At 34.1% G+C, this 27,507-nt stretch overlaps 1 protein-coding gene across 1 annotated transcript in view; it reads right to left on the reverse strand.

The window, feature by feature from the left end:
* The window catches only part of ACBD6 (acyl-CoA binding domain containing 6), a 158,769-nt gene that overhangs the window by 117,386 nt on the left and 13,876 nt on the right, over positions 1–27,507 (reverse strand). The gene's annotated exons all lie outside the window — the stretch shown is intronic.

A 27,507-nucleotide genomic window follows, 5' to 3' on the forward strand; every position in this document is an offset into this window, starting at 1 on the left:
GAATACAATAAAGAAGTTACCCAGCCCTGAGGATTTCTCTACAGTAAGGTTTTTAATTAAAGATTTAATTTCTTTAATAGATATGGGACTATTCAGATGGTCCATTTCTTATTCACTCAGCTTTGGTGAACTGTATTTTTTGGAGAAACTCATCCATTTCTTCCCAATAATCGACTTACTTGGTTAAAGTTGTTTATAAGATTAACTTATTAATTTTTGATTCTTTAAGCTATATAGTGATGTCCCTTTTTCATCCCTGATTTTGGTCATTTGTCTTTTTTCTCATCTTTCTTTTTTTCTTTTTTAGATTTATTTTACTTTTAATTTAATTTATTTTAAAGGAGGGGGAGGTAATTAGGTTTCTTTATTTACTTCTTTTTTAAATGGAGGTACTAGAGATTGAACCCAGGACCTCGTGCATGCTAAGCGAGCACTCTAGCGCTGAGCTATATCTTCCCCCCTTTTCTCATCTTTCTTGATTATTCTTGCTAAAATTTTACTAATCTTATCAAAAAACTAATTTTTGGCTTTGCTGATTTTTCTCCAGTGCACATTTGTTTTCTATTTCATTGGCTTTTCCCCATCTTAATACATTTTTATATTTTCTTGAAATTTAGTTTTTTACTCTTTTTGTCGCTTCTTGAGATGGAAACTTAAATAATTATGTACTTTTGAGAATTACAAATCATTCATGAAGAAACTTATTGAAAATAAATATCTAGAAATACTGTTAATTTTTTTAGTGGATTCTCTGGTTTTCACCTGAAAAAAAGGAGGAATGTGTTATTGTTTCATCAAACAACATGTTGAATAGAAAGAAAGGACTCAAAATGAAAATTTCCTTGGCCTATATATACTCTTCTTATTTAAGTATAAGCTAAAGATAGACAGTTTATCTCAGGACTGCAATATATGGGGCACAGAAAAATAAATTTAAAAATCACTTCTAGAAGCATTTCCCAAGAGAGTATATTTTAGATTCCCTACAAAAATCAAGAAGTATCCTAAGTAACTGTCTCTGGCCCCACAAATACTGCAGAATAACTTCAAGGAGAAATGAACAGGAATTTTTTCTTCCAGTTATTTGAGTAGTTGACTGCTTTACCAATTTGAAGTTCTTATTCAAATGCTACCCTTCTCAATACAGCCTACCCTCACCACCCTGTTAAAACTGCAACCCAATGCCCCCTTCATCCTGTACTCCTATCCACATCTCCCTGTAATACAATTTTAGCTCCGTAGGGCAAAGGTTTTTGTCTGTTTCTGCTCACTGAGATATCCTAGCAACTTAGAACAGTGCCTGGCACATAGAAGGCATTTAATAAATACTTGTTGAATGTATGAATAAATGGTTAAGAAAAATAAGGCATAATTTCAAATAAGGTGGATTTTCACATGAGAGTGAATTTTAACTAAGTATAAAGTTTAGAATGACATAGCCTACGTTCAAATCCTACTCTACTATTCATTATCTGTGAAACTTCAGGTGGAATATTAACTTCCCTAAGCTTCAGATTTCTTGTCTGGAAAATGCAGATAATAACAGTGTCTGCTTTATAGGGTTGCAGTGAGGACTAAAGAGAATAATGTATCTAAAGCACTTAGCATAGTACATGACACATAGTAAGAGCTCAGTGAATACGACTAATAGTTATTTTTAATACTACTGAATATCTTAAACAGAAGGAATGTATAAATGGAACAATAATCTCCAGTCAAGTTTCTAGCAACAAAGTCAATCTCTGAACCAATGCTACATCAAACCAATAGTTGACTCAGAGTACAAAAAGCAGGCTAGTCAAATTTCCTGATGACATGGTCAGTGAAAGGCAGTTCAAACCCTAGATGACACATTCATGATCCAAAGAATATCTCAATGTTAGAATAATATGATCAATCAAATAAATGGAATCTAGTAAGAGTACACATAAAGTAACGAACTTAGAACAGACATTACATAACAGAATGTGTGAAAGACTTTGCATTTTAGTTTTCTGAAAGTTAAAGAAGAGTTAACGTTGTAATGTGGCTGCCAAAAATGCTGAAGTAATTTTAAGCTTTCAAATGAGAGAAAAGTTCTGTTCTACAGTGGTCACACCACACCTCAAATAGTTTGCTCAATTCCAAAGCCATACTGAAGGGAGATGCTGAGAAACTGAAAAATGTTCACACAAGAATGATTGGGATGGTGGTAGGATTTGATGGGGATGGAGAACAATTTATGAAATTAGTATCCAGCCTGAAGAAGAGGAGACTTAAGAGCTGTCTTAAAACAATGAAGGACTCTCATGTAGATGAAGAATTGGACTTACTCCAAGTAGAAAGCAAAAACAGAACATATTGAAAAAACAACAATAACTGTAACAACAGAATAGTGAAACAGATTTTGGCCTAATAGAAAGAAGCTTCTAATAACTGGAGTTGTTAAAAAATTGTGCCAACTTCTTCACAGTCTATCATTAGCAGTCTTCTAAGAGAAACTAAAAGACTGTATGTTGGAATAACTTGAAGACAGATAATTAGTCTAGACAACCACTAACATTTATTCTAACTATAAGATTACAGCCCTACAATAAGAAAAAAAAATAAATGATAATTTATGACAATATAAAATGATAATTTTAAGGACAGTATAAAAATGGCCAATAAGCACATACACAACATTATTAGTCATCAGGAAAATACAAATCAAAACCATAATGAGATACAACTTCACACTTGTTGGTATGCCTATAATCAAAAAAACAGGAAATAATGAGCAGTGGCAAGGATGTAGAGCAATCAGGACCCTCAGGCACTGTTGATGGGAATGCAAAATGTTGCTGCCACTTTGGAGAGAAGTCTGGCAGTTCCTCACACCCATGAGAAAGAAGACATATGCCCACACAAAAACTTACACACAAATGTGCTTAGCAACGTTATTCATAATAGTCGAAAAGTGGAAACAACCCAGATGCCCATCAACAAAAGAAAAGATAAACAAAATGAGGTGTACTCATACAATGGAATATTATTTGGCCATAAAAAGGAATGGAGTACTGATATGTGCTGCAACTTGGGAGGAAACTTTGTTCTTCCATGCTAAGCTAAATGAAAGAAGCCAGTCACAAAGACCACATATAATATGGTACCATTTGTCTGAAGTGTCCAGAATAGGCAAAACTACACAGATTACTGGTTGTTTAGAGCAGGAGGAAATGGGGAGGTTGAAACTCAGACAGAGGGTAGAGTTTTTTTTAGAGGTGATGAAAATGTTCTAAAATTGATCATGGTCATGAATGTATACTTTTGTGAACATGCTAAAAACCACTGAATACTTCAAATGGGTGAACTGTATGCTGTGTGAATTACAGTACGTCTCAATAAAAAAAAAAAAAGGTATTCAAAAGAGCACAAAGTTTAGAGATAAGAGGTGAAGGCATAAACAATCTATACCCTAACTAGCCTTTAAGCTCATCACATAAACTATCACAATGTGTGAAACAATTAGTAAGGTAATGATAACCCAGGGAGTTGAGAAAAATGATAAAATGTGTTTAGTAAACATATTTAAAGAGGCTAGGAAATTTCTGATTATATTAGAGAGAGTTTTACCTAAAAATTAAAAAAAAAGTTTAGCTGTTTTAAAGAGTACATTTGGTTAGGTGAAAGATTCACCCATGTAGACTAGTTCATTCCCCACGTCTGGAGTCAAGGAGGCATTACTATGTAACAGGCAATCTCCAGTCTGCAACCACCAGATTATGATCTTATCACTACAATCACAAAATTGAGTTAATTCTAGATTGTGTAGAATTAACTAGGATACACATTAAAAAAAAAAGTAATACAGCTTAGCATTATATTTCCTGAACCATGGCAATATGGTACCAATCCATAAAGGAAATGTATTCGTAATTAATTTTTCCGAAATACAATTACACTCAACGAACCTTCAAATCTTTTTTGCTATTCTTCTCTTATTACTGGCAGTCTTATTCAGGTCAGTCTTCTAAAAAGTAAAAAAGGCAATGTAATTCTATAGTTTAAAAATTTCAAAGTAGATATAAGCAAAACCTCCAAGAAGTTTCAGAAACTCTCTTCTCATTTTCTAACTCTATATCGAGGCATGGCACAACTGTCCCCAGGGAAAGAAACCTGGGCAGACAGTAATTGTATCTGACAGCAGCAATTACATGCAAGGTTGGAGATTAGAAGACCATTAATGTCTTCTAATGCGTGTGCAATAATTGCTCTGGTATTTTCTGTAACTATTGAGGGTCAGCTTGAAAAGAATTCACAGTAAACTTTACCTTGGATGCATTTGGTCCAGGAACTCCACCCTAAGAAAGCACGTGAAGAGTGTGAACACGCTGGTCACAGTCACAGCAAGGCATGCCAAACATTCCTTTGATAAGAATGATATAGGAGCAACTGATACATAATTCTAAAAGATATTTCCACCTGCAGCTTTCAATTAACTACGAAGAATATCAGAAAAATTCACAGTGAATGTGACTAAATGTTGACCTTTAGCAAGAGTCTATCTTTTATAACATTGCACTATAACAAAAGCTTACTCAGTGTTTGGAAATTATATTCGACTAGAGAGCCTTGGAAACCTGGAAACTCTGAAAGCATCAGAAAGACAGAAGCAGCAAACCTACCCTAGAAACAATAATAGGAAGCTGGTAGACTAACCACATGTCCTTGGTTCCCTCTCCCTTCATATAACACACTGAAGCAACTCAACTGAAACAAGTCTGGAAGAAATTATGGTACACCTAAAGGGAGAGGGTGTGGGACAAGAGCTACACAGGCCCGAAGGCTGGGACAGAAATGTACCCGGGCAGTAAAACCTAAGCCTCCAGGGGCCCAACAACTTGACAAAGATAAAAGAAAGATTCCCTAGCAAGCAGAGAGTGATCACACTCACCACATGCTATATATATGGTCCTATGCATGGTGAGTCCTGCTTGTCCTGGCAGTCCTAAACCAGCCTGGTAGACTAAACTGTCTCCAACCTCTTTGTTCGAGAGGCATTCTCCTGGAGAATTTTAAGGAAAGAAAGGTCTCTTTTACACCATCTCACCTTGTCTCAGTAGGTAGATCAGAGCTCACTGGCCCACTAGACTAGAAAAAAAAAATTACACCTGCCTTTGCCCATCAGGTGTATTTTTGCTCAAAAGATCTCAATAATCAGATCAGTGCTAAGGAAATCTAAAATCAGTAGTCAGAGAAAAATTATCATCATTTAAGGAGAGGAAGAAGCTAAGAGGAATCAGAATGAGAGACTCCTTTTGAGTTAGGTAAAATTAATCGAAGAAAAAGAAGAGAGCTTTCATACAATAAAATATAAGGACACAGACATAAATGAACACTAAATGTATTATTCCATAAAAGTCTACAATACTACAAATATTAAATTTTTATCAATGTTGATAATATACATGCTAGTTTATAATCTCTCCTGCAGCATGGCTCAAAACAGCCCATCAATGAATAAACATGGTTCAGCACCTGGAATGTTTTCAAAAAGACAATGAAAAATACACATAATTGTTAGAACCACTTTCAAAGAACATACATGCCATATTATGAGACATAATTTATATTAGTAAATACCCTAATTTTTTCAGTTCAACTCAATTTAACACAGTAAGCACTTTTAAGCATTTACTCTCTTAAATATTGAGATTACCACTGAAAGGTGTATTAACTGAGGTAAGTGCTATCAAGACCTTTAGCACTACCAGAGATTTAAGCTAGATTGCCACATAAAATAGGTAAGAAACAATATAAAACGAATAAGGTCAAATATTAAAATGTACACTATAAACAACAAAAGTGATAAATTTACAGAAAGGGGGAAATTAGTATGGACTGGAGGCTTCATGGAGTAAACAGAAATTGATCAGGGCTAAAAAAAAAAAAAAAAAAAAAACCTCACAGAGGTAGAAACAGTTTTTTAAAAAAACCATGTCAGGAAAGAGTACGAGCAAAGAAAGGCATAATAACTCCACTTATCTGAGGGATGACGAGGAGGCATGTCACATGGGAGTCAAGTTTATGATAGGTAAAGTCAAGAGATAAATCTGGAGAAGGCTGGGATAGAGATACAGGTTACAGAGGACTTGAAAGTCCGAATTAAAACCTTAGATTTGAGCTAATGTTTCCTAAGGAGTTTCGTATAAAACTAGTTTCTGTCATTTTTTGTTAACCTTCACTATAAAGACAAACACACGTTCCAGTGTAAAAGTGTTCTCCATATGTAATACAAACTCACTTAGAAGGTACCACATTTTAAAACATATAGCTTCAAATTCTCTAATAAAAGTAATTATAGTTTTCAAGATCTCAGTGCAAAGCACTAAAATAATTCATATTATAAAACTAAAAAATTATTTATAACATTTAGACACTAAGAATGAAATGAAAGCTCATCAGGCAATCTAGCAGTATAATAGAGAATTTAAGATATTAGTTAGTTCAAGAGAAATTTCTAATAATTTGGCTCCAGTTCATCCTAACATTCCTAATTTTGAAACTATGGTTAATAATTTTAACTTTTTTTGTACTTTCTCCATAGCTGTAATTTACTGTTCAATTTCCTAACATTTTCCCTAATTATATCTGTAAAGTTTGTTAAGGGTATTCTTAGATATAAGGAAATAGTTTATAAAGCCAGAGACTGAAATGTTCAAGTCTAGTTTAGCTAAGGAGATTCAGCTCAAATTAGGTAGAACTGACAAAAGCTAGTAAAATCCTGATGATGAGAGGCAAATGAGAAGACTGGTCCTTTGTGATTTTTCTATTCCCAATATAAACGTCTGCTTACTAGGGACTAGGGACCTAATGGCTGTTAACACATATTAAAGTGTCCTCAATATATTCATTTTAGTTTAACTATAATGCACACAGTTAAGAGGAATTTGGCACTCCATCTGGTAATACATGTGCAATGCCAATATCCTCAAGTTCCAAGGGGAAGAGGAAAAAATTTAAGTCAATTTTTAATTTAATTAATAAATTCCTCTTATTCAGAATTCTATTAAATGAAGGATGCTTGTACAAGGAAAGGATTGTTACATATCTAGTTGTATTTATACAACACATAAATTTTACAAAAGGAACCATGAAACACACATGATCTCAAGGAAACATTTAAACCTGGGAAACTGCATGTGTTTACTCAAGATGCTATTTTGAGAGGTAAAGGTTTAATTTAGTAAGCTTTGACTCAGAATGTAAAATGAAGCCATTAGCATGTTATTTATTCTAATTATATTCAATTTTAAAGCAACAAATCAATAATATAAAATTGAAATGTAAATACAGCATATTCAAGAGGAATTTCCTGGGAGTATTTGCGACTATATTTCTATAAAAATATTTACATTTGTTTTGAAAACAGTTTCTCTGCAGTGGGGTTGTAATCTCCACAGCAATTAATAAATCTGGAGTCACTTATTTTCAAAGTACCCGTAATATGTTGTAATTTAAAAGAAACTTCCATAGATAATGTAGTTAAATATAAATAATAAGCACTGTAGCCTAAGATACTGATTGTTAAACTATGTTGGCCAAAACATCACAATTCTAAAAGGAAACTCATAAGGTTACTTTTTCAGTCATCATTAATTGGCAGCCTAATCTGGGGCTGTTTCATCACTTCCAAAACTGTCATAAGGAAGGTTACTTCCAAGCTATATCAAATAATATACAAGAGTTTTATAAACCTTAAAAAAAGAAAAACCTACCAATCTGGAAGAATTTTGTCCTTACAGTCAATATGCAACACATGAGATGAAACTGGTAACCTGAGCAGCCAACTTTACTCCAGAGTATCTTCACCTAACTTGGCATTTATTCCCTTTCCTTAAATTTGCTGACAATTGTTCCCTTACAGATTAGAGTGATAGCTGTTCTTCTGACATTCTATCCTGGTTATAATGAGTTCGGAAAATCTAGAAAATAAGGTCTATCTTACAACAGAGCTGAAGCAATAGACTGTATTGGATACCAAAGGTTTATGAAAGAATCCTTCAGAAATTGGTAACTCAGACATAACACAATGAAACTTACAAGTTTAAAAAAGAAAACATCCTTGACAGAATTGTTTCTATTTTTACATCTTGATAAATACAATAAAAATCAATGGAAAAAATGAACATTTTAAATACTTTACAATTATTTAAGAATGCATTTTAATTTATACTGTTATTATGAGAGTGCATTCTAATGTATGTTATTAACATCACAGTCAGAATCTGAAAAAAAATTTTAATGTTTCTTTAAAGATATTAGACCTACATATCACAGTGTGGTTTTCCTATGGCAATCTAAACAATTAAAAATTGAAGAATAAAGCACTAAAAATACATTCACACTATTCCAGCCTAACTCTTTATATTCTCTCAAATCAAGTCATAAAATCTAGTTCTTCCACATATGAATTTTTCTAAATCACTATCTAAACATTCTACAGTTAAAATCATTACATTAAAAATTCTCAAGCAATAATATAAGGTCTGCCAAGTAGTAAGCATTTAAGTATTTTAAACATATGAATGAATTATAAAATTTAAAAGCAAAATATTTTTTTTTTCTTTTAAAGAACAGTAAAAGGTATTCTCCTCTTGGTACATACGGAATTTCACAATGCTGCTGAAATAATGATTCAGCACTGATCTATCTATCTGTATTTTCCTAACCAATGACCCAGACACATTAAAATTCTCTCCATTTTCTATATACGCTAAACTCTCTTACACATCTACCCCTTTGCACCTGCTGCCTCTACCCAAAACGCTGGTCCATCCTCTTAGTCCTCTAATAAACTTACTCAAACCCTAAGACCCAGCATAAAGGTTACCGTCATGGCTTTTCAACAGTCAACAAACAGATAGTCATTCCTGTGAATCCACAGCCCTTTATTCATAATGCTATTAGTATTCTTCAGAATCCACTATAATGATCAGTTTAATTATTTTTTTCTTTCACTAGATCTTGACCTTTCTGAGAAAAAAAAGATTACATCTTATATACTTCTGTATCCCCAAATCTAGCACTGAGGCCAGACAAGCTGCCTGAATGAAAAGTAAACCAATAAACAAACAAGAATATTATTAAATCTTTCTCTATAACTCAGTAGCTACAGCACAGTAGTACAGTGCAAACTACAGGAATTTAATGTTTTGCATGCTACCCAAAGAGCTACTGAATTAGAGAATCTCATGATTGGGAAGAATGTTGAAGAACATTTTGAAAGGAAGTAAACTATTAACATAATAAATTTAAAAAATGAAACAATGATCAATATACAAGTTTAACCCACATCTTTACATTTAACCATTTTCAAACATGGGTATATTTTTGTACAGTAACAAAAATATCAAGGAGATCAAAATAATTATTCTAAGTATCCTTTTACCTAAGTCTAGCTATAGACGTTTTACTAATTTGGATTAATATAAACAGTATTTTAAATACTCTAAGTCAAAATTTTTTAAAGTTCATAGGCTTTTGGTGGTCACTGGCATTCAGTCAAGTGGCTGGCAGTTTGGCTCTAACGCTTACTCAGCAAGAGCCTGCCACTTCCCCAACACTTGATTTCTTCAACTTGCTGGAGAAAGAAATTAATGATGTATTATTGAGTGTATTTAAATTTTAAATAAAAACACTTTGTTTTATTAGTAAAACAATTGTGATGAAGCTTCACTAAAATTTACCTTTAATTAGTAGCTTGCTTATGCAACAAAGCAAAAGATCATGGATACCAAAAGCTTAAGAAATACTTTCTAATTGGTCCAGAAAACTTGCGGCTTGTGATTTATTTTTATCGGCTAGTAATTATCAAGATTATTTAGCTTTTACTATTGAAAAGTGAAAGCTGAAACACCTACACAGAGAATACCTTAGAACAAGAATTAGTGATAACTTAGAATAAGAATTAGCATAAAAGAGGTACAACCTCCAGATACCAAGAAACTTGCCATCTACTTAATAGGTACTCTCTACTCTGGATCCTATCTAATTACTTGTGGTCTTCAGCTATTCATTTATAAGTTGGCTAAAGTAAATGGTAAACTCTCCTTTGGGGCATATCATTCGTAATACTGACTTACTGGTCTGCTGCCTCCCAGTATAGGTCCAACCCTGAGTTTATAATTAGGTCGCATGATGTGGAAACTGGTGGTTCACCATCTCGCTTTATGAAATGGTATGGACATATAAAATGGTATGGTTTAATTAAATGAGTTGAGAATGTTGGTTTCACCTACATAGCTTTAAAACATTATTTTTAGCAACATCATACATATGTCCAAAATCTCAGAAGCTATGGTTCTCCAAACGACCTAGGAAACAGGTATCATACTTTGCTGTATAGATATTATTTCTCATCTATTCATTAATTCAACTTACAGTTACTGCCTCCTACCTGGTAGTACAATGCTGACCTAGACAATTATCTTTTCTTAACCCCTTGGAGCTGAAAGTTGAAGGGAAGAAAGATACAAATATTAAGTCACCTCAATGTGAGTAGATAAATACCATATAATGAAAAGTATAATCTATATATTTTTTTAAGTTGTATTTCATTCTTTTTCCTCCAAATCCAATGGAATAATATTCTCCTATATTGTTTCCATCCTTTACTATGAAGCAACTCTGGCTCACAGTTTGTAGTCACAGGTTTATCCAGAGAAAAATTCTAAGCATAACACCTAGTAAGGTGGTGCCATGTTCACAGTGGGTGCTCCATATTCACTGAGAGTACTCTATAATTATTAACCATTAATGAAAAGTCCCAAATGACTAAGAGGAAACATTAGACAGTATTTCTCCCTAGACTTACTGAGCAATGTATTATTTGTCTAAGTCATGAATAAAAAACTGAAACTAGAAAACTTGGCTAGTGAGCTCAAGGAATTCATTCTGAAGAAATAATTAGACAAGTATATAAAACTATCAGTAGAAAAACATTTATTGCAGTATTATCTGTAAGAGTAAAAACAGAGAAAGACATCATAAAGAATAAAATACCTAGGAATAAACTTAACCAAGGAAGTGAAAGACCTATACTCTGAAAACTATGCAGCATTGATGAAGGAAATGAAATGGTACAAAGAAATGGAAAGATAGCCCATGTTCATGGATGGAAGAATTAATATTGTTAAAATATGCATACTACCCAAAGCAATCAACAGATTTAATGCAAACCCTATCAAAATATCCATGACATTTTTTTCACAGAACTAGAACAAAAAATTCTAAAATTTATATGAAACCAGAAAAGATCCAGAATTGCCCAATCTTGAGAAAAAAGAACAAAGGTGGAGGTATCATGCTCCCTAACTTCAGACTATAATACAAAGCAATAATAATCAAAGCAGTATGATACTAGCACAAAAACAGACACATAGACCAATGGAACAGAATAGTAAACCCAGAAATAAATCCACAGATCTACAGTCAATTAATTTACGATAAATGAGGCAAGGATACATACGATGGAGAAAACACAGTCTTTTCAATAAGTGGTGCTTATTGAGTGGGAAAACTGGACAGCATCATGTAAAACAACGAAATTGGAACATCTTCTCCCACTATTTACAAAAATAAACTCAAAATGACCTAAATGTAAGACCTAAACCCATAAAACTCTTAGAAGAGAACACAGACAAAAATTGTAGCAATATGTTTTTGGATCTGTCTCCTCAAGCAAAATAAACAAAAACAAAAATAAACACATAGAACTTATTAAACTTAAAAGCTTTTGTACAGCAAGGAAAACCATCAACAAAATGAAGATAACATACTGGATCGGAAAAATATTTACAAATGTTATGACTGACAAGGAGTTAATATCCAAAATATATAAACAGCTCATACAACTCAATATCAAAAAAAAACCCCTAATTAAAAAACACCTGAATACACATTTTTCCAAAGACATACAGATGCCCAATAGGCACATGAAAAGATGCTCAATATCACCAATCATCAGAGAAATGCAAATCAAAACAACAATGAGAATGGTTATCATCAAAAAGTCCACAAATAACAAATGTTGGCAAGGATACAGAGAAAAGGAAATCTAATACATTGTTGGTGGGAATGAAAATTGGTGTGGCCACTAGAGAAAATAGTATGGAGGCTCCTCAATAAACTAAAAATAGAACTACCATGTGATCCAGCAATTCCAATCCTGGGCATATATCTGAAGAAAATGAAAATACTAATTCAAAAAGATATGTGTACCCCAATATTCATAACAGCATTATTTACAGTCACCAAGATATAGAAGCAATCTAAGTGTCCATCAACAGATGAATGGATAAAAAAGATGTGGTTGGTTGGTTGGTTTGTTTGTTTGTTTATTTATTTATTTCAGTTATATATATATATACTGAAAAAAGGAAAAAATAAATAAAAATAATAATAAAAAGAAAAGGAAAAAAAAAAAAACAGTTGAACATCCAAAGAATACCAGCTAAATTAAATGGGGTTTGTCCATACAACAGAATACTACGTGGTCATTAAAAATTTATACACACACATACGTGCACAGAAAGATAATTGTGATAACTGGAAAGTAAAGCAGATTCTAGAAAATCATCTGAGTAGTAGAATCTCATTTGGGGGAAAAATAAAATTTTTAAAATTCTAACTCTATGTGTAAGTGAATATACGTAGAAAATTTTCAAAAATAAACACTAAAATGTTAACAGTAGCTACTTTTAAGACAATCCTTACTTTCATCTAAAAACTTCTCTGTGTAGTCTCAAAGTTTCTATTAATTTTTTTACAATTGGAAATGAAAGCTATTTCCATTTTGATTAAAAAAAATCTGTTAGCACCCACCAAAGACATTAAAACTTGGCCATCTATGTCAAGTAGGATGTTAGCAGCTTCACAATTGATCATATATAGGTTGTGATAACCAGTGCTATAGGACTGAATCAGAAACAGTATGGACAGAACCTCAGGCCAGAGGTTAGAGCCTAAGGAGCCAGGCAGAATTGGTTTAATTTCCTAACCGCCACTGTTAAACCTATATGACATCAAGCAAGGTTTCATTTTTGTGTTTTTGAAAAGTGTTCTATGCCTTGGATCCCTTATTTGTAAAACAGGAATAATAACAGCACCTACCTCATAGAGTTATTGTGACCAGTAAATAAGATAATTTCCATAAAGCACTTAGAATAATGCCCCAGCTTGTATCAAGCATATCTATACACACACACTCACACAGACATACATGTAATAAATAAAGTTTAAAAGTTAGTTTCTACATGATTCCTCAAGATTAATACTGGATGAATTAAGCAGTCTGATACGTTTGCTATCTCCTAAACATATCTGTTCTCTATTTTTAATAATTATCCCATTGTTTATATGATTTAAGTAGCAAAATTTCCCATTGCTTTATTACGTATTCAGTGTAGAAAAATTCAATTTTATAAAAGTATATAAGGTGAAAGTAAAAAATCTCTCTTTCCTAACTTCAGCATCATTCCTAATTTGACATCATTCCCTTCAATATTGTTACCTGTGTCTACACTAGATTTGTTTGGTAGCTTAGTTTCCGAAAATGGGATCGAAGTAAACGTACTGACCCGCACTTTTCTCACACAATTTATCATGGAAAACTTTCTATATCATTCTTTTTATTGCTGGATAGTATTCTATTGCACAATGTATCATTTTTTAACCATTTCTCTATTGATGACCATTTAGATTATTTCCAACTTCTTAGCAAGGCAAAAAATGCTGCAGTGTACATCCACGTACATATATCTTCTAGAACTTGCAAGTATCTTTATGGAGTAGAGTTTCAGAAGTGAAACCATTAGCTTCCTAGCCCACATTTCCTAAAGAACAGGACCTCAGGCAAAGCTTTCAAGCTCAGGAATTCTTGGGAGATGAAATCCCAGGATATAAAAAATAAGAGGAAAAGAGGTGAGGCAGGAAAGGAGGAAAAACAAATAGAAAACGGTACTGTTACCACACTGGTTTCACTGACCAAGGTCACACAAGATGTCTTCCAGTCAGGCTAATCAGACCACCAGGTCTCAGAATGAAAGGGAAACGAAGAAAGAAGAAAAAAAGAAAGGAAAAGCAATTCAACTGCCAGATTCTTCCCATCTCTTGCCTCTCCTTGGTCAAAGTTTGTCCCCTGAACTTCTGGGTTTGCTACATAACCCCTCCAAGCAGCAGCTGGCGACAGAGCTTCTGCCACACACCGTGAGCCCAGACGGAGGAGAAGGAGTCAAAGTTTCCAAGAGTCTGGACAGGCAGGAGGTCCTGCTGATGCTGAGCCACACAGCAAAAGCTAAGTGGGATGCGGGTTTTAGGAGGTAAAAATTCCTCTCCTAAAAGATTGTTGCCAATTCTCACTCCACTGAAGTTCATGCCTGTGCTGACTTCTCGTGCTCTGCCAACAAGCCTTCTTAATTCAGTCTGAAAAGTAGTATATGCTGTGTTATCTTACATTTCTTGATTACTAGTGAGACTGAGCATGTGTCACTATTTATCAGTATTTGTATTCCTTCTGGGGATGGCTTATTACACATTTCAGGTGTAATTTCCCACCCTTCCATTAGGAGTCTATAATTAAACTACAGAATCCTGTCACTCTCACCTCTGCCCTATTTCCTAAAATTACTTCAGGTTATCTATGAATCAGATACTTAAGGCTATCAGCTTACATACAGCACCATAAAACCTTTGCTGGTTATCCTGTACATAGATAGGATTAAGAGAAGAGGACAAGGCACAAACATGACTACTTCCTTATCCAAGTTTCCATAATGGCTTTTCACACGGTCAGAGAAACTTTAGCATGTAAGAAACGCTTGCATTTCCATCCAGTTTCCACGTGTCCTCAAGCTCTGGCCAGAATGCTTCAGTATCAGTCAGAACAAGGATCTCAGCTTGCCACCATCTCTGTCTCTAAACCAACAATGCTTCATTGCCAGTGTCCCGTTCAAATTTTCTTTGATCACTGTAAGATTTTGCACAGAACATAACCACCTTCAATATAGAACCTTCTTCCATATAAGGACAGGCACCAAGAAATTCAGACCCAAATTTCTGATAACATCTTTTTCCTCTTATGCTTTTTTTCCTTTTAAAAATTACTCTGATAATTTTTTTTAATTCAGTTTCTTCATTGTACCCAAGGGTCAATCCATCACCCCTTTTCATCTTTGCCATACATTAAAAATGGAAAGACCAACAAACATATGGTAGTGACTGACTGTAAAGCTGTAAAGGTAGTTATGTTTCTGGTCTCCAATTAGAAATTGTGTTAAGTACTTGGAAGTCTTAACTTCACATGCACTGAGATAAGAGTAAAACTACACTGCCCCAGAAGGTGGCTACTCTATACTGAGACTGAAAACAATAAAGTATTCAGACAGCGTCTTAAACCCAAACCTTTGTAGTATTTTTTTTAAAAAATGGATGTATTTATTTTCAACTTGGTTAACAAAGTATAATTCATACAGCTGAGAGATTCAATATATATATGGAGAAAAACTATTTTCCAACTCTAAATTAAAGGAATGTGACTTATACTTAACTAACTCAGTCCTATAGATCAAGGCATGCTATGGTGCAGCCACAAAAGGGAAATGTATTAACTTTTCCCTCCAAATAATTCCTCTATAATTTCAAACTAGTTATTTATTAAACATAAGCTACATGTGCTATGTTACCACTCACTAAGATCCCCAGCAACACTAACACTGCATTCCACTTATTTTTTGGTAGCATATTAATAAAATTCTTGCCTCTGTTAAATATTATAGTTGGTATAACAATAAAAATAATTTATATTTGCATTATATTCTACAGTTTACAAACTCTTTTCAGCATATATAATTTCAATGAACTATAGTCTTCCTTCACAACTTTAAAACATGACAATATGCTACAAATCTCCAAAAGCAAATCATGTCAAATATTATAAATAAGATTATAACAATAAAAGACCAACATAAGTACAAAGAAATTAACCTGCCATTTCATTCTTACTTTGTTTCAAGGCAACTCCACGTTAGCACGGTTGGTTCATTTTCCCAATTTAAGCTTTTAAAAAATACATACTGAATTTCCCTTTATTGTATTTCAATCAATTGCCAAAGCTGAGACTATGATGCCATAAATAAAGCACCCGATCATAAATTTCTCAAAAGACATAAAATCAAAGACACCCTACACCTGCAAATTAAATGCAAAAGACAAACTGAACAATGAAAAGGAATTACTATATGAAATTCAAGTTGATCAGTTGGTTAACCAGTCTATTCTGAACAGACTGAGTCTTTATTCTCAGTACTGATACTAAGATTAAAACAAGCTCCAAAATCATCTTGGTCTAGTCTTTTCATTTTATGTTTTCTTATAAATTATGGAGCTATGGAAAAAAGTCAATCACCTTTCAGACGTCTGACTGCAAAAGCACTACTTAGAATAGCAATGATATGAGTTATTTAAATACAGGACTGTGCATGAAGCGAAGGCTGTCTGTAAAACAGCATACACTTAAATCAGCATGTATATTACAACATTTCAAATACCTGAAGATCTCAAGCTTCCCATGATTCTATATTTACACTGCTGATGAGGAACTCCAGTATACAGATTTTTTTTTAAAGGGCCTAGAAAAGACAGCAACACAGATTTTACTATTTTCTACAAATACTACATCCACATCTTAATACGAGGCATAAAGACACCACTTTGCTTGTGCTCCCTATAAAATGTATTTTAAAAGACTATAGAAAGTTAAGTTGAATTGACTTCTAAAGCCCAAGATTGAAATAGTATTTAAAACCAAATATCATTGCATGGAGATGGGTAAAAATACTTCACTGTTCAATTTTTTGTTAAACCCATTTCTTAAAAGTGTTATTTGAACAGAAGTATATTCTAAGTTTTCCAAAATTTTGGAGCTTTGTGAATTAACCTATGAAAATAACTAAAATAGACATTTGCAACTTAAGAATTGTCCTGTTCATTTTGCAATTAATATTGTCATGTTGTCTTGGGAGGAAAAGGATAATTGATACTTCACTTTTTTCCAACAGGCATAAGGCAATAAAAAGACTGCAGAATTTATCTCCGCATAAAAATGATCAAACAAAAACAAGTGTCGTTGGTATAACAAATTATTCAAGATACACAGTTTTCAGTCTCAACAGCGGTTTACACCAATGTTTCCTCAAAAACCTCTCATGCACACACACACATACACAACTGTGAACACTGACAATGTTTACATCTTTAAGTACTGAAGTTATGCATTTAATATTTTTCTGATCTGCTGAAACTTTAGGAACAAGGTTTGATCTGAGGGATTCTAACTACAGTTAGACCCTTCCTTTAACTCTTCCATTACTTCATCACTTGGATTTGATTTATATGGTCAGGTGACACCTGGCAAAAAGCTGGACTATGAAAGAATGCTGCATACCTTACTAATAGGCAAGAATGACTCAAGAGTATCAGAAGATGACAGCACTATGACTCAGGGCAGACTCAGTTCAAGCACCACTCAGGCAACCTCAGAAACTCTGGATAAAGTCAAAGGAGGTTAGCTACTGGTCTAAAGGGAAATGTCTTCAATTTAAACTTCCTTGGAAGACACCACAAACACAAAGGTACGTAATATGTATATCACCAGTAACTGTAAAAAATCATAAAATCTTCTAATTCTGTTTTTTTAAGTCATAACCCAATGTTACAGTAATTGAATTGGATGATTTTATGATTTTACACTGATCAGCAGAAATGCTAGAGGAAGCAGGTAAAAACTAAGTGATTCAGCATCTGGAGTTTACTGGGAAAATCACATTCCAAAGTACAACAATTCTTTAAAAATTTCATAAGATGACATATAATTAATCATTATTATTCTAAGATTTCAGCAGGATTACAGCATTAGTTTATGCTAAGTAATGCAGTCTAAAAAAGCTCAATAAATCTTAGCAGAACTGAATCTCAAAGGACAAATTAACACAGTCACCCCTAGTTTTACAACACTAAATTTTTTTTCCAAATGTATGAAATATTCAACCTAAGAAGAAAGTGGAGGACTGGTTTATGACTACACTTGTTTATCTTGACTAGGTTCTGCCATAAGACATATCAAAACTAACACCCATCATATACTAAAATCAGAATCTGGTTCCAGTGCAACCCAATACCACCAATATCAATGAAACACTAGAAGTTTATCTATCCCAAGGTAATTTTATAAGAGATTTCTAATGCAAAACTAAACCATTTAAAAATGGAATATAAGTCCTAAAAGTATTTACAAGTTTCATTTAAGTTATACCACTAAACTATTTTTTAATAAAGAATGACGCTGTCACTCCAAGTTTTGCACATACACTCATACAGGCACATGAACACATGCTGCCTCCTTTCCTCAACTGGCAAACATAACAGGAGAAAACAAAAACTCAAAGACAAGTAATTACATGAAAAAAATGCAAAAATGCATCAGATGAATATCTGTCAATTCCCCTCTAAAGCTAACCAAAACATTGCACATTTAACACACGCAAACACAAGCATTCAGCATCCTACAGTTCCTAAATATTGTGCAACCTTCTATGAAGTCAGTAAGGTAGACCGTTTTATTTTTCTACTAATACACCATGCTTTTCCGTATCAGAAATTAGCTGTATATGCAGGGTAACAAATTTGACACAAAATACATTCAATCTTTGTTCCCAATAACAAAACATGTTATAACAGAATTCTGCTATTAGAACAAATGGTTTCTCAGTAGAAAAAATCACCTCCTTATAATTTGGAAACCAGATAAAATGTAGTTTCAATTACTAATTTCCAATTAATACATTTAAGTTTTTTTATTAAAATAAATCTGAAATAACAATCCATTTCAAAAGAACTATTCCTAGATTATTTCTTCTGCCTATGGCTTTAATATCATAATTCAATTAGTTTAGTCAAATGTGTAACTGCTTTATTTACAAAAAATACATAGACTGTCCTACTGCACAAATAAAGTCTTAAGCACTCTTTTGTAAAAGAAAATTTTAGTTACACAGGATACTAATTTCTCCAACTTGTCTAATAAATTTAGACTACCAAATAAAATCAATATTCATTTTTCTTAACTTGTATGAATTGAACAGGACAACAAAATCTTTTCTCATTTTTAATTCTCATCTATTATTCTAAAGCATGAACATTTTTAGATGTAAAGATGTTCTTTATTGAAACTATATCTTAAATCTTTCATTAAAACATTATATTTTGATTAAATACACCTAAAAATTCTTAATTTCCAACCTTGCAGTTATCATAATGTGTATCCATAAGGAAAACAAAAACACAAAGTAAGCACAATATAAGGCAAGTGTATTTATCTTCACAGGAAATCACAACTTTAAGCTGTGAAACACTGCCCTCTATGGTCCACTAAGTTAAAAGACAATTCAATTTACCTAAATCACAATATAACCCAGCCAAGGAATTATGGATTTTCCTGCCTTGTTCCTAAAGCAAAATTCTTCCATTCTTTTCTAAAAGCTCTTTAAAAAAATCTTTATTCTAGACAAATGCTTATTTCCAATATTCGTCAACTTTTTTTAGTCTCTCCTCCCCTTCTGGTTCACCCAAAACTCAATATGCAGTTAAACATGGCATCAACTCCATGTTCCTGCATAAGGAATACAGTTATTTAACCCAATTAATCTCATCCAATTAATCCAGACAAAACAAATCTAAGAAAACACAGACACAGCACATATAAAAAAGGAATAAAGATACTGAATTCAGAATTCAATTTACACAGTCTTAACCCTGATTTTCCATTAACTTGGTACTATTAAAATTGGGAAAGCTATATACAGCAAACACAAGGAGAGGCATCGCACTCAAGAATGAAGGTAATCTAGCCAAACTGCACTTTTGGGTAAACGGACTCAAGCCCTTCTTCAGCCTCTCCCCGGCACCACTCACGACACACCCGCCAGATCAGCCCAGTCCAACATTTATTGATTGTTTTCTGTTTAAGACACTGTGCTGCACAGGAAAGATAAATATGAAGATACAATCTTACTTCTGGAAAAGTTTACATTATAGTGGAAGAGAAAGATAATTTCAATTATTTCAATTCAAAATGGTATGAACAATGAGAGCATGGACCACAGAGAACAGTCACTTTGCCCATCTCTAGTTCAAGGAATGAGGAAAAGATTCCTAGAGGTGCAAATACCCTGAACTTAGTCTTTAAGGATGTGCATAAATTAATCTAGTAAACAGAGAGGGTTCTCCAAATAGAGAAAATAACTTCAACTAAGATCAGAAAATGTACAGCAGCAAGACGCAGGGCAGTAGTTAGTGACAACTCCAGGCTGTGCTCCAAAATGACTGTTGGGCCATCAAAACAAAACAAAACAGATGTCAGGACTCTATCCGTTAATTTTAAGCAAATCTGGGGCAAAGTTCATGCATCTCTATTTTTAAAGGTCCCTGTATAGTCAAGATGGTGAAACAATATTGTAAGGAAATACAAGCAGTATGACAGTACTGGAACTTACAGGCTGAGGAGGGGCAAGAGGTGGGATTGGAATATGAATACGAACCAGACTGTGGTGGAATTTGTATGCAATACTAATTCAGCCTGCAAGTACAAGGGAATCACTTTTAGACTGGGAAAGCATGGTCAGATACGTACTTCAGATAAGACATTTTAGAAGCAATGCAGAGGACAGAATTGAGCGGGACCAGATTCACAATAGGGAGAGCATGTAGAAGGTACTGCATCAGTAGCCAAGAGATGATGATGTACCAAGACAAAGGTAGTAGGGATGGAAAGAAAGTGATGGGTGTGAAATATTTGGAAGGCAAAATTAGTGAGACTTGGTAACTAACTAAATGGGCCACTAAGAAGGAGAAAGAAAAGATTCAGGGATTACTCTGAGGTTTCTCACTGAATAGACTAGGTATATGGCAGCACCATTAAATATGATGGGACTAAAAGAGAAGAAAACAGCTAAAGGTAGGTGAGGGTAATAAAGAGCTGACGAGTTCTACGTTGGGCTTGCTGAGTTTGAAGTGTGACTGCAACACTGAAAAAGAAATATTCAGCAAGTATTTGACACGTGAACCTAGAACAAAGGCAAAAGGGTAGAGCCCCTAAGACTGAACATACCTGTGGATGTATTTGATTTGGTTCACACTGTACTGCAACAGCCTAGTCAATTTAAACTTTCTTCTTGTAAAGCCTCATGGAAAAATCAAAGAGTTATCACACTAACACCAAGATTCTGCCTAATGATTTTTTAAAATATAAATTTCAAAAGTGATGATTACCTTTATAGGTAAGTGTACTATTTGTGCCAATTTATCTACTTTGATAGTCAATGAAACTTTATTGGTAGAAAATAAGTAGATGATGCAATTAAAACCACAGATGAGTAGCAGCAAACTTGCAAAAGGCTACGTGGCTACTGGACAGCTACTTAACCACCTATCTGGCTAGAACAAAACAGAGTGTCAGGTCTCCCATCTACGCTATTAGTCTTCATGCACAATACACAAATACAATACAGTGGATGCTAGCCTAAGTGTCATCAGCCCAGGGTGAAAACAAATAAAGTTATTAGTAAGATCCCAAGTAAACAAAAAAGTTTAAGTATCAAAGGAGTTTAAAAAAAAAAGGCAAAAGACTAGATGGTCAATGAGAACCAAGGTATTAGCAATACTACTGAAACACAGAAAGCCCTAGAAATTCCTGAGAACAAACTTGTCTTATTTATAATGAACGCTACTCCCTCTGGTGGTCACAAGAGGTTTTACCAGATGTGAGCAGAAAGAGGAACACGGCAAAGAATGAAACTGCAGAAACTATGCAGATTAACCTTCATGTTTATGTCAGACAAATAAATGTTCAATTTACAAAGAACACTTTTTGAAAAGAAAGAACTTAGAATTCAGTGCTGTGGAGGCAGAAATGCAGAATTACAAAAACAGTCACAAGCCTTTATACAGGACTCAAAAGAAACAGTACTCATCACACTATGCACCTTGGAATAAGAACCTTCTCAAAAGAGCTATGGAAAAATACCGCATATTAGCTAGGAATTAAGGACAAACATCCAGTTCTTTAATTTGGAAAATGTTCTCTTATATAACTGTTTATACATGTATTAGGCTATAAAAACACAATTTTTTGTCCATGTTATTTATTTAAAAGCAAGGCAGCCACTTCAAAACAGTTACTTCATGGTTTGTGGCATTCACATTAAAAAGAATCTTAATATTCCAAGTGACCATAGTTAATTAACAAGCAATCAGAAAAAACAAGGTTACTGAGATGCAATCATTTCCAATTTCATCAAAGCTTTTACAAAACTATCCTGAATACTTGTTAAAAGATCAAACTATATACTTAAAATTGATATATCTCACCATATATAAATTTTACCTTAAAAAAAACACCCAAACCAAAAACAACCCATAAACAAATAGTGAACTTTAGTTAGTAAACTTTCTTTTCACAATAGTATAGGTTAGCAATTCTGAAACAACTTCCTGTGTATGCTAGGCTTGAGTAACTGAGTAAATATAATGAGAATATTGGGAGCCAGGATTCTGATGGAGAAGACAGTTACAAACATGGATGAGGGAAGCCTACAATGTACCCTGCAGTGTTGGGCTGGAATCAGAGGTATCGATATGAACTTGGGTTTTTTAAAATATAAGTAAATAAATATGTAAATACAGATATAGAATACATATGTGAGAGAGGGTTACGTAGGTGTGTATGTGTGTATATACACATGTCTGTCTACAATGAATTTATGTGCATATCTGTATGTATGTACATATATGTATTTATGTATGTGTGTACACACAGATATATTTGTGTGTGTGTATGTGTATCTATATATGTGCACTTAAGCATACGTATTGTTTAGCTCTGTCTGCTGAGACAGCCTGGAAGCAATGACGCTCCAGTAGCAATGAGCAGACTCAACACCCAGATCTTGGTTTCTAAATACGATTCTCTACAAAAGGAACCAGAGGGAAACAGCCAGTTCTAGGGTTAGGGTAGGGAAAACATAAGATGAGCCTGCGTAGTGGATTGAATTGTGTCCCCGTGAAAGATATGTACAAGTCTTAACACCAAGTAATTGAGAACGAGACCTTATTTGGAAACAAGGTCTTTGCAGATGTCACCTAGTTAAGATGAGGTGTACAGTCAAATAATATTTGACATGGGAGCACAGAACACTCAATGGGGAAAGGGTAGTCTCTTCAGTAAATGGTGCTGGGAAAACTGGATAAGCACAGGCAGAAGAATAAAACTGGACCCCTAACTTACACTACTCACAAATATCAGCCTGAAAAGAATAAGGACTTACGCATAGGACCTAAACTCCTAGAAGAAAACATAGGGAAAAAGCTCCTTGACACTGACCTTGGCAATGATTTTTTGGATTTGACACAAAAAGCAAAAGCAATAAAAGCAAAAATTAATACATGGGACTACATCAAACTAAAAGCTTCCAAACAGCAATGAAAACCATCAGCAAAATGAAAAGGCAAGAATGGGAAAGTATATTTGCAAATCACATATTTAATGGGTTAATAACCAAAATATATAAAGAATCCATATGACAACAGCAAAAAGCCAATCAATCCAATTAAAAAATGGGCAGAAATAAATGGACATTTTTCTGAAGACATACAAATAACCAACAAGTACACAAATAAGGTGCTTGACATCCCTAATTATCAGGAAATGAAAATCAAAACCACAGTGAGATATCACACTTGTTAGAATGGGTATCATCAAAAAGACAAGAGGTAATAAGTGTTAGTGAGGTGGAGAAAAGGGAACCCTTGTGCACTGTCGGTAGGAATGTAAATTGGTACAACCACTATGGAAAACGGTATGAAGGTTTCTGGAAAACTAAAAATGGAACTATGATATGATACAGCAATCTTACATCTGTTTTTCTATCCAAAGGAAATGAAAACTGGATCTTGAAGAAATATCTGCACTCCTGAGTTCACTGCAGCATTATTCACAATAGTCAAGATACAGAAACAACCTAAGTGTCTATCAACAGATGAATTAATAAAGAACATGTGGTAATAATACACACACAAACACACACACAGGAATATTATTCAGCCATGAGAAAGAAGGAAATTCTGCCATTTGCAGCATCATGAATGGACCTTGAAGGTATTATGCTAAGTGAAATAAGTCAGAGAAAAACAAATACTACATGCCATCACTTACATGTGGAACCTGAAAAAGCCTAAGTCATAGAAACAAAGAGTAGAATGGTTTTTAACAGGGGCCTGGGGGGTGGGGGGGATTTTGGTCAAAGGTACAAACTTCAAGATGAATAAGTTCCAGGGATCTAATGTACAGCATGGTGATTATAATACTATATTATATACTTGAAAGTTACTAAAAGAAGAGACCTTGAATGTTCTCACCACAAAAAAGAAATAGTAATTATGTGACATTATGGAGGTGTTAGCTATGGTGGTAATCATTCTGCAATATGTAAGTGCATCAAATCAAATCAACACATTGTATACCTTAAACTTAACAATGCTGTTTATGTCAATTGTATCTCAATAAAGCTAGGGGGGAAAAGATAAGATGAGGTTTAAGGTGAACCCTAATTCCAATGACTGTCATCTATAGACGATAAAGAAAGGGCAATCTGGATACAGGGACACAAGGAAGAAGGTCACGTGAAGATACAGACAGGGATTGGAGTTAGGTTGCCACAAACTACAGATTATCTGAGGCCACCAGAAGCTGGTAGAGACAAGGAAGGAATCTTCCCTGAAGCTTCCAAAGAGAGCATGGCTCTGCTAAAACCTTAATTTCAGACCTCTAGCCTCCAGGACTGAGAGAGAATAAAATCCTGTGGTTTTAAACTATTATGGCAACCCTAGGAAGCTAATGCAGCCTGAAATACCTTGTGCCAGAAAGTAAGAAAATGCTCAAAGAATGATGGGGATATATCAAAAGGACACAGGAGCCATCCTGAATGGGTTCCCAGTGGCCAAATAATGATAGCAATTGACTACAACCCCCTCAATGAAACAGGAATCTATGAGTGAGTACTGATATAAATACGTGAATATTGGGTAAGGCAATCAACCAAAGGCCCTGAGCATGCCTGCACATTTATGTTCAGTATGCCAGGCTCTGATCACAGTTTATGTGGGCCATTTCTCAGGGTTGTATGTACAGTAAGCCACCTTCAGGGATGAGGTGATGTCCCAACCCCTGACAAAGAGCAGGCTTGCTTCCACCTGCTATGAAAGTGGTGAATCCCCAAAGCTCAGTGCTCCTTCCCTACAGCACAACCCACTGCACATGCAGGAATCCATCTAGGCCCACCTGTGTCATCCCTGTGGGACTCGGCGGACACAAGAAACTGATGCAAATCAAATGAAGCTCATGCAGTTTGCTACGCCATGAATAATAAAGCCCTTTGGCTCAGACCCAAGAGTTTTGTACATCTGCCAGCATCTAAGAAACAGTAACAGACTAACTTATTAGTTTGCAAGTAGGACACAATCGTAGACCTTTCACAGTTCTTCACAGTGAATAAATAAGTGAATGGAGGAGAAGGGAAAGCCCATCCTTAAGTGAATTGTCAAATAATAAATATAGAAGAAATGATGGAGTTAGAAAATCATTAATGGATGTTAAAACTGGTGGATGAAATCTGATTAGGAAAAAGACATTTACATGGTCTCAACGTATCTCCTTACAAATTACTCATTAATTACAAAGGAGGGGGAAGCAAGTTACAGTAGAGAAATCTGCAGACACCACCTTAAACAAGTGACAGAAGTTAACATAACCAATACTGAGACAGACTTCATGTATCTCCTGGTACAATGCATTGAGAAGGATACAATTCTGTGGTATTCCTTCTAAAAATGTATAATCTGAATCTAATTATGAGGAAGCATCAGACAAACCCAAATTGAGGGGCATTCTACAAAATAACTGTGCAAAAATATCACAGTTAAGAAAGAAAAAGGAAGGCTGAGAAACTTCCCGATTATAGGAAACTAAACAAGACGTGTCAGCTAGATGCAACTCACGGTCCTGGATTGGATGATGGATCAGAATTTTAAAAAATAACTATGAAAGATATATTTTAGATAAATGATAAATTTGAATATGGACTATGGATTTGACAACACTGAATCAATATTTTAAAATTCCTGATTTTTGAGAAAAAAAGAATCACTGTACACTGCTGGTAGGACTATAAATTGGTATAGCTCTTGTGGGAAACAGAATGGAGGTTGTTCAAAAAATTAAAAATAGAACTCCCATATGATCCAGCAATCCCACTTCTGGGTATATATATAAAGGAAATAAAATCGGGATCTCAGAGATATCTGCAGTCTCGTGTTTATTGCAGCAGTATTCACAATAGCCAATATACGGAAACAACCTAAGTGTCCATCTATGGATGAATGCATAAACAAGATGTGGTACATACACACAATGGAATATTATTTAGCCATGAAAAAGAAGAAAATCCTGCCATTTATGACAATATGGATTAACCTGGAGGACATTATGCTAAGTGAAATAAGCCAGACAGAGAAAGACAAAAATTACATGATCTCACTTACATGTGGAATCTAATAAAATCTAAAAGTCGAATTCATAGAAGCAGAGAATAGAATGGTGTTTACCAGTGGCTGGGAAAAATGGGGAGATGTTGGTCAAATGGTACAAAGTTGCAGTTATGTAGGATGAGTAAGTCTAGGGATCTATTGTACAGGCATGATGTGTACAGTCAATAATACTGTACTGAGTACTGGAGATATGCTGAGAGTAAATGTCACATGCTCTCATCACACATAGAGAAAAGGTGACTATGAGAGATGATACATTTATTAGCTTTACTGTGGTAATCATTCTACGATGTACATGTATACCAAATCATCATGTTGTAACCTGAAATATATAATTTTTATATTAAAAAAATACATATACACACACATATATATATAAATGCCCTGCAGGAACTCTGAGCCCAGGGTTCTAAAAAAAAGGAATTTTAAAAGAACTCATGACACTAAAAATAAATTACCAATTTTGATCATTGTGGTGTAGTAACATAATGACGTATTTAGTAGTAAAGGGACATGTTGCCTCCAACTTACCTAAAATGGTTCAGAAATAATAATAAAATGATTCAGAAGAAATTTATTTATATGTATATGTGTACGTGTGTGTGTAAATAAAGAATGCTAAAACAAATGTAATCAACTGGTGTACCCAGATGAAAGCCGTGCCAAAGTTCCTTGTACTATTCTTGAAATTTTAAGATTATATCAAGTATACATTAGTTAATAATAATAAACTGTTATGAGTTACTAACAAATACATTAGTCAATAATAATATATTGCAAATACGAAATTTTCTTAGAGCGTAGATCTCAAGTGTTCTTACCACACACACA

This window comes from Camelus dromedarius, chromosome 23 (assembly GCF_036321535.1).
Source record: "Camelus dromedarius isolate mCamDro1 chromosome 23, mCamDro1.pat, whole genome shotgun sequence".
In the NCBI taxonomy this organism is placed as follows: Eukaryota; Metazoa; Chordata; class Mammalia; order Artiodactyla; family Camelidae; genus Camelus; species Camelus dromedarius.